General features: G+C 33.8%; 1 pseudogene; it reads right to left on the minus strand.

Annotated features, from left to right (window-relative positions):
• Positions 1-261: 261 nt before the first annotated feature.
• LOC132424368 (uncharacterized) lies at positions 262-1,182 on the minus strand (annotated as a pseudogene).
• Between the last annotated feature and the right edge of the window lie 8,371 nt (positions 1,183-9,553).

Genomic DNA, 9,553 nt, shown 5'->3' on the forward strand with positions numbered 1-9,553 from the left:
AAACTGCTTTCAAAATTCTGTATATACAACGTAAGAGACAGAAGAGTCACTGTCATTACCCACGTTATAGAGAAATCTGTACTAGTCCATTTACCCACGAGACAACATTCAGAGTGAAACACCCACATTCTAAGGCAAAAAAAAACACCTGGTTGGTTGAAGCCAATTTTTTTATTATTACTTTTGGTTCAATACAAAACGAAAGACAAAACATCACCCAGTGATCCTGGTTAGTCCTGAACCCACCAAAGTGTGATTTTCTTAGTCACTGCTGACTCTCATCTTTGATTTAGGAGTTGATTTTTTTTTATGAAAAATGCTAACACTGGATGGATTTCTCATATAGCCATTTTCTTTTGGAAACATAAAACTCCACAAAACCACACATAGCCCATTTGAAAAAGATTAGGGAACTTCCAGCAGAAGGAATGGGGTAGTTGAAAGCTATATTTTCCTTTTAGCAAGATCCACAAGAAAAGGATAGAGTGTTGTGCTTAAAGGGGAACAGATTTTGTATTTTTTGGCAAGATATTAAATCCTCTGTTGCTATATTTGGCTTCCTGCAAATAGCCTTTAGTACAAGTGCAAAGCAAAGATCAATGCTGGTGTTCTTCATTCAGCCACAGCCAAACTTGGTATGGAAAGTAAAACAGTTGGGCTTAAGTGTTGTTTCTAAGAGATTCTAGTTCATTTATTGATCAACAGCATTCTAGAGTCTAGGTACCTACTTTACACATTAAATGCATCAAAACATGTTTGCTTTCCATAATAGTTTTTCCCCTGCTTAACTGATAACAGATGTAAGGATTCAATCTGGACAGAAATGTAAAAGCCTTACCAACGTAGTCATATATGGATATTTAGTCAAATGTGTATAAGCAGGTCAAATGAGATGCTTGGAGACTTAGGACATCACACGATGGGCATATATTCCCAAAAAAGGAAGCAAAACAATTAAATGGTAGTTGATTGTCCCCAGAGAAAACACACTTCAGCTAGGAAGAATCTGTACCAGATGTCCTGCTCACCACCCCCCTGAGTGCCTGTCTGACATAAAGACAACATAACCCTTTGGATTCGAAGACACTGTAATAACCACATAAATGTTTGAAATAGCAACAAGAATTTCCTTTTTATGCAATTATTTAAGTGAATGTAGATGAATCCTACACAGATGACCATTGCAAACATGGAACACGCCTTGCGAGTTCCAGTGATATATTAAACCCACTTAGATTAAAAGGCTGATAAAAATTAACTGAAATCTGATAGTAATTGTGGTAGGTTAAATAATGCCCACTCAAAATGTTCACTTCCTAACCCCCAGAACCTGTGAATATGTTACCTTACATTTAAGGACTTTTTTAAAATTAAGAACCTTGAGATGGAGAGATTATCCAATGTAATTACAAAGGTCCTTAAAACTTGTAAAAGAGAGGCAAAAGAGAGGGTCAGAGTGATCCCATGTGAGAAGGACTTGACCAGCTGTTGTTGGCTTTGAAGATGGAGGAAGGAGGCCATTAGCCAAGGACTTTAGAAGCTGGAAACACCAAAGGAACAGATTCTCCCTTATATCCAGAAAGAATGCAGCTGACAGTTTGATTATAGCCCACCAAGACTGGTGCTGGATATTTGATTTATAGAGCCATAAGATCGTAAATTTGTATTGTTTTTAGCCATTAAGATTGTGGTAACTTTTTACAGCAACATAGAATACTCATTACACTTGTCTGGTCTAAATATGGCAGACAGTTGAGAAGGCTGTGCCACATTATTTCACCTGTGATGATGAAGGTCTACTAATCGAAATGCTGATTTCCAGGCTTTGCATTTGCACATTACAAATTCATTTAATAAGAAAATAGAAGGCCCCTGTAGAGAAACTCCAGCTTCCTTTAACAATAAGGTCTTGGACTTCTCCTTTCCAGATACACTTCTTCAATCTCAATGAATTGTCAGGAAAGTTTTGTTTCTTCTTCCACACTACTTACAGAAGCTCCATATCAACAAATGTAAAAGCAAAACAACGAAGTACACCTCTCCCAAAGAGTTAATTGATAACTTCAGAAGCATTGTGTTAAAAAAATTCACAAGCCTCCTGCTATTATGTAATTGATATAGCCCATTTCACTTGCTCTTCTATTATAAACACTTGTTTTGTAACCATACAATCCTCACTATAACATATAAATCCCTTGGCTGTAGAAATTAACTTCATTAAAAAAAACTACGGTGGTTTAATTTCTAAAGATATTTGTAATTTGCTTAATTGAATAAGAAGAAAAGAGACAGCTTTAGTTAATTGTCAAGAAATGCAGACGAAACCAAATTGCTACATTAAAATATAAACATTAAGTTCACATTAAGTTATTTATTGAAAAAATTGAAGATGACATTTGTTTTTATTACAAAGTCCTCCATCATCTCATATCATCAACATATAGTTATGAGACCTGCATTTGAAGACTGAATAGAAATACAAAAATGTCTCTTCCTCCAACCCCATGAAAAACAACAACAAAAAATATGATTTTATAATTAGCTTGTGAAGCGAAAAGTTTTATGAATTACATATATTTTGTAAATTAAAAATGACAACAGAGCTAAGATTAGTTAATTTCTCTTTCTGGACATGTAAAATGAAGATAGCATAAAATTGCCCACAAAACTAATAAATCTGGAATTTTTTTGTATTTCAGGGTTGTAAGATAACATTTATATTACAAGTTTTCAGTTCACTTAATCAAGTGACAAATATAAACTTCACCATACTATGAATTTTTTGTTTATAAAAGCTTTCACCTTATCTAGACTTATGTGATGAAAGCAAATTGAATCTATGTTTTCCCTTTCAATATATGCACTTTAAAATACAAAGAATTCACATGAAGACCCTTCCCCATATTGCATATCCAGAAAAATGTATGGAATAGTAATTTTAAATCAGATACAATATCCAAGATTGTAAATAGTCAAGAAATTAAATCAAGTGTGTAAATAATCATTAATTTTTGCCCTAGCCACAGCCTAGAAAAAAATGTACACCTCTATCAGTATCTCTTACCAGTAAGAGATATCATTAGAAAACTTCACATCTTATGCATATACCAAAATAACTAATTAAAGAATCTTGTATTCTAAAAGAGTTATTCTTAGGGCAAAATTTAGTAGTCCAGAAATTGTTAACAAGGAAGCTAATCGATGATGATGCGGCATTTTCTAGGTGTCATTGTTTATTTACACAAAAGAATTGGTAAATTACACTTAACTCAATTATCATTTCTTGAAACTTTAAAAGAAGATTTAGATAATTGTATTGGATCAAATTAATTGGTATTTTCGAGAGAACATTAGTTTGATCAATTATCTGAAACTATAAAAATATTTTTCAAACAGACAATAAAGCACAATGGACAATAAAAGGGATAAGAAAATTATGATATTTTAATTATAATGACTATTTCTATACTTTGGAAAGTGTATAGAGGGAAATTCCCAGCGAGCACTAAAAGAAAAAAACCTACTGAAAATTCTGAAAGTCTGTTCTGTGCCCAATCTCCATGACCAAGTTACCAATTAATTAACATTTTGAAGCTATTAGAACTGAGACTCCCTTGCAGGCCTCACCCGTTCCCCACTCTCCATTTGTGTGTAGTTTACATATCCTTCTTCAACATACATTATTTTTTTTTTTATTTTATTGAAGTATAGTTGATTTACAATGTTGTGTTAATTTCTGTGGTTCAGTGGTACAGCAAAGTGACTCAGTTATACATATATATATTCTTTTTCATGTTCTTTTCCATTATGGTTTATCACAGGATATTGAATATAGTTCCCTGTGCTATACAGTAGGACCTTGTTTTTTATCCACTCTATATATACTAGTTTGCATCTGCTAATCCCAAACTTCCAATCCTTCCTCCTCCCACCCCACCTCTCCCTCAGCAACCACAACTCTGTTCTCTATGTCTGTGAGTCTGTTTCTTCAACATATATTATTAAACTAACTTTTTACCCTGATTTTTCTAAAATGACTTAAATAATAGTTTTAATGCTTAATAATAGATTTGAAGGATTCTAGGGCTATGTTTTTAGAGAATACATTTTAATTTCTCTCTCAAACCACCTTAAATTTTTTGAAAGATATGTCTTTTATCCTGAAAGAGGGAAAAAAAAAAAAACACAACTGAGTCCTTAGGGTCCTGTACATTAAAATTGGCAGGCTGATTTCAGTCTTGGTCTCATAGTTTCAGCTTTTCTGCTGTCCTGTCTGCTGTGAAGATGCTCAATCACAGGAATTTTAACAGCCATCGATACCCCTTTGTAACCACAATGGCTCAAGTGAACCCTTTCCATCTTCAATAACTGACACAGTGTCAACATCTGCTTCCAATGAAGTTGTTTCTTTTTTTCTCAAGTAGAATAAATCTGCTGACTGAGATCATAAAGGGTTGGGGTTTTTTTTCCTCCTCTTTTCATGCAGAACATTTTTTCCACCATATTTTGCAATTTTTTGTCCAAGTTAAAAAAAAATGGGATAACTTCAAAAGAGATGTTTTTATTCTAGGTGCTAAGGAAGCCCAAAATATAATGAAAAAATTAAAACTTTGGTGATTTCATGAAACTGTCACTTTAATTTTGGGGACAATAATACACAGGGTCCTGGATGAATAAAAGTTTGGAACATGTAAGAAAGCTCAAAGTTGGGTCTACATACCACTAAAAGGTTAATTTATTTTCCTTCAGAAACAGCACACTAAAATAGAGATAATTTAGAAATTTATGTTTTATCTTCAACATCTAGTAGAAGGCAAAGATTCTCTTGCAACGATTTCTTACAGAAAAGCACAGTCATAACTATTTGATTGCTACAGAAATGGGTGTGGAAAGTAAACAGAAGTGATGTTTGGGAGCTCAATTTTATGATTTACTTACTCAGCTGATAGGTATTTGTGGTATCTGTCATTTATTGAATGTCTACTATAAGCCAGATGATTGAGTATATATATATGATTTCCAGCCTGCCAGTTAGGTATTATTATCCCACTTTACTCATGAGATAAATAAATGAAACACCAAAACACACATCTAATTATGGCTAAATCAGAATTCAGAAAATGACCTAATGTCCAAGCCAATGTTGTTGTTTTTTTTTTTTTCATTAATTCATTCTGCTTCTCTATTTATCCTCTAGTCGAACTGTAACATAAATACTAGCCTTTTCTACCTCTTAGTACCATTGCCCCATTGACTTAATTTGGCAAACATTACATAACCAAGGGGCACTCAGTAAGGGATAGAATGCAGTTTCTAAAAATATAGTTTCTGATTGCCATTTGTATAATGAATAACGAGCTCCTCAAGGGCACAGTTTATGCCAGTGCCTAGAATTTTTTTTAAAAAAAGGTTTTTACAACGTTGAAGAAATTAATTTCTCAATTATTTGCAAACCACTTGTTATCATTTGCAAAATGTAGAGCAATCCCGGCCATTTTTGCTTAAAATAGTAATGTAAATAACTCTAAGAGGAAAGAGAGAGGAAAAAAGCTAAAGGGGAAAGTTAGGAGGGGACGGTTAACCTTCTTAAGATGAAGCATTGATTTTTACCTTTAGAGGTGCTTTTCAAATAAACAGTGAAAAACCAAATAACCTGTAAAGATCTACCTAATCACTATTTTGTTGTTTCTTATTTCATGATAGTTTAGTGGTTGAAGCATAGATTAGATGTCAAATCAATGAGATGATTTTCTAGGATCTAGCTCACAGATCTTTAGAAAGCTTGAATAAAGCCTAATTTATAAAATAACCAAAGGTGGAGTGGTTGCAAATGAAATTGGGGAGGGAGATGGTAGCCCTCAATAAAGCAGTCTGGAAGCCTCCAAAATTAACAGTATCATTTTGGTGCGAGAAAACCAACCCAGAGAGTGACAGCATTTTAAACTTAAACTCAGAATCATACTAAATTACAACTCATCCTCTTTTATGACTTCGGTGGTAATAGTAATATGATTGTAGCAATGGGATGTGAGACAATTACAGAGACAGGCACTCATCTTTTTTGACTCACATTTTGATCCACTCCTTGTATAGGCAAGGATCCAGTCCCTGCGATGTGCCAAGCAACACCTGGGCCTGTTCTCAATGGGGGATCTCACTCACAAATCTCTCCTGTGTACAGCAGAATTCAGATTCCCAACTTTTCTTGGGTCCTCTGAGCCAAGGAATGTTTTATCAGATAGTTACCAGGAGTGACACAGGGCAAAGTGTCACCCTAAATTCAGGGTGAAGCTATCTAATTGTCAGCTCTCTTGCCTTACATTCAATTCAGTGGAGAGTAAGGAAACGGGCAGAAAGTCAATACGTTTCTTCTCATTATTGGGAAAATCCAATTGAATGATCTGAATGAGTTGGAGTACAAAACTGCTCTAAGAGAAACTGCAAAGGAAGTTAACAGGTTCCAAGGGAAGAGGAGGAAAATAAATATCCCCAGTGAGTCATCCCATGGGAGCTACTGAACACTGGTCTTTGAGAATTCAGGAGGACACAAAGTAAAACAAATTTTATAGATTCATTCAACCTTGTGCTACACAGATTTAGGCAAATTACAAATAATTGTATCAAATCAAATTGTAGATCAAAATGTAGATAATTTAACCAAGCCACTCCCTAGAAATCTAAGTTCATGTCATTAGTAAGTGGAAGATTCCTTATGTTTGGACCTCACATTAGATTAAATGTGTATACTGTGTTAAGAGTAGTCTGGTTAAGAAGCAATATAGTGATGAAAATACAAGAGAGTGTATAGATTCATAACTGATAAGATGCACCAGGAAAGAAGATTATGGCATAAAAATAGAGTTAAGGGAAATATTTGAAAATTATCTGTGAGAACTCTGCCTAGCTAAGCAGAGACTATGTTGCTCTTATATCTAAAATGTTCACACATATGAGATACACTATTTAAGACGGAAAATGTATTTCACTAAACATTTAATTTCACATGGGTGAAGACAGAGATGGGAAAAATTGAGAAACATTTTTAACAAACTAAAACTTCTATATAATACTACCTTTTTGATATGAGCCATCTCTGGAAGCAAATGAAAGAATGGACTTTACATTGAAAGTCCTTAAAATACCAATAACGGCTACTTTTATAAACCTAATCTTTTCCTAATAGCATTTTAATGATAATCCCAACTTTTTCTTATTTAGATCCTGAGGGCCATGTCAAGTTGAATCCTGAGTCCTCAGTAATAAATTTCAGGTAAGTTGTCAATTTATTAACCTAATTTCAGTAATTGTAGTATAAATCCCAATTTAAATTTATCTTGCCCCCATTTTTTTCTTAAAAAGAACTAAATCAACTAAAACCAGAGTTAAACAGACAAAAAAGACGCAAAAACTGATTTAAAATATTACATATGCAATACATTATTTTTCAATTTAAAATGATGGGTAACACTCTCAGAAACAGCCATTGAATTAAAGGCTTTGTGATGTGTCTAGTACCTTCCCAAATATTATCCCTTCAAACTATCTTCAGGAAAAAAAAATTCACTTAAAATATGGCAAAAAATTGCCATGAATGAATAATTATAAACAAGAAAAATAAGTCACTGGCACTCAAAGGTAGCATGATTTTTTTTTTTTTTTCCAGTAGTTGGATAGAAATTCTGGTTCCATTTTTCAAAGTCAGATGGACTAGAAAGATAATTGTATACTCTAGGCAAACTCTCCATCTGATTGAAAGTTTATGTCAACTTTCTTCTTAGTCAACCTCCAAGCAGTCTTTGGGAGAAATCAAAGTAACGAAATAGCCTTTCTTTAGTGTGATCATTAAAAAACTTCCTTTTCAAGCTTTACATATAACTCAGAGCTAAGTGAGCTAGCATGGAATTAAATCTTCACTGAGATTGAATGTAAAATAATACCATATTGGCTTGGCTATGGTGCTACTTTTGTAAAAAGGAGAAACTATCAAACATCTGAGGTAAGCTAGAAAGCACAGAGCGCATCACAGACATCTTAAAGCCAAGCATTTTAAACATTTTTGCCAGTGCTTCTCTGAGAGCAAGTTCTTTAAACAGAACTTAACAATTGTTACAATATTAAAAAAAACCCACATCCCTCAAAAATAGCCCATCAATGCTAAATCAAACTTTCTGTATTTTTACAAAAATAGATGCACATAGAGCTACAAAATTGTATTCCTGAAAGAATGATCATTTTCTTTGTGATTCATCTTTTCCTGACTAGGTGGTTGGTTCAAAAAGAAAAAAAAAAAAAAAAAAACTCAAAAAAAGTGTTGAACTGAAACAAAAATTAAACCATGTATTGTTAAAAGCAAGACAAAAAATAAAAGAGAGTTGCACAGTTGGCAAAGGCTCAGATGAGGGAAAAAATAAACAAAAATGCTTTTCTTCAATGTCTATGACCCACTCTGCTTTCTCAAGAAAAGGCTCCAAACCAAAGTCAGCTGGATAACACTTCCTCTTTTCCTTCCATGTCTACTGTGTCCCACTGCAGAATGACAAACCCTGGCAGCATCTTTTCCCAGTGGGCCCATGGATTCACACTTCAATCTAACTTGCTAATACTGTGTGTTTCAGTACCATGGTGAGTCCTTACTCTTGTCTTGATGCTGTAGACCTAGAAAAGGTGACAATGAGAAATAGAAGAGAATCAATATATGTAGCACTCAAAAATGGGCAAAATCTACATATAGAAACCAAAAAGACAATTGAGCTCACAATGTACAAACAGTCAACCAACACAGTAGGTGACAAAAACACTCTAGACTAGAGCAGTGCTATCTGCATGGTACACATTCTATACTATGGTTTTATCTTACTAGAGTAGGTGTGAATAATAAATAAAATAATATAAATCAAGATTTCTTCCTTCTAATCCCAAAAGGAACTGATATGGGGGAAAATGATAGAACTAGTCTTTGGGCATTTAGGCAGCGCTTCCGTTCATACTTTTCAGCAACCATCAAATGCCACTTTTGGACTAAGGTAGTGACTAAATTTACTTATTTTTATTGCCTTTTCTTTCAGAAACTACTTAAGATGGCTTATAACAATCCATATCTCAAAGCCAGAAAATGAAATTTACAGGTAAGTTTAAAACTAGTAGTACAGGGCTTCCCTGGTGGCGCAGTGGTTGAGAGACTATGAGCTACTGAACACATTTTATTTTATTTAAAAATAAAAATAAAAAAAAAAGTAGTACAAAAGGAAAATATGTGAACATGTATGAATTCCAACTCAAAGCTAGAATGATTAGGACGAAGTATATCAAAGAGGAAACAGAATATATGACTGATTTGGTTCTAATGTAGTCAATTGACTAATTTCTGATGCGGGCAATTAGCACAGCATCTTCAGCTAACACTCACTTGAATCACTTTATTTTTGTCCTGAGGCATAACTGTTTGGAAGAGTGAAGACTCCAAACAGTGGTTGTTCTTCAGTTATTTAAAACCAAATACCAAAACATGAAGAGAAGGCTATTAAATAAGTGAGTAGAAATGCAGTGTGACTGC

The sequence above is a fragment of the Delphinus delphis genome, chromosome 4 (assembly GCF_949987515.2).
Source record: "Delphinus delphis chromosome 4, mDelDel1.2, whole genome shotgun sequence".
In the NCBI taxonomy this organism is placed as follows: Eukaryota; Metazoa; Chordata; class Mammalia; order Artiodactyla; family Delphinidae; genus Delphinus; species Delphinus delphis.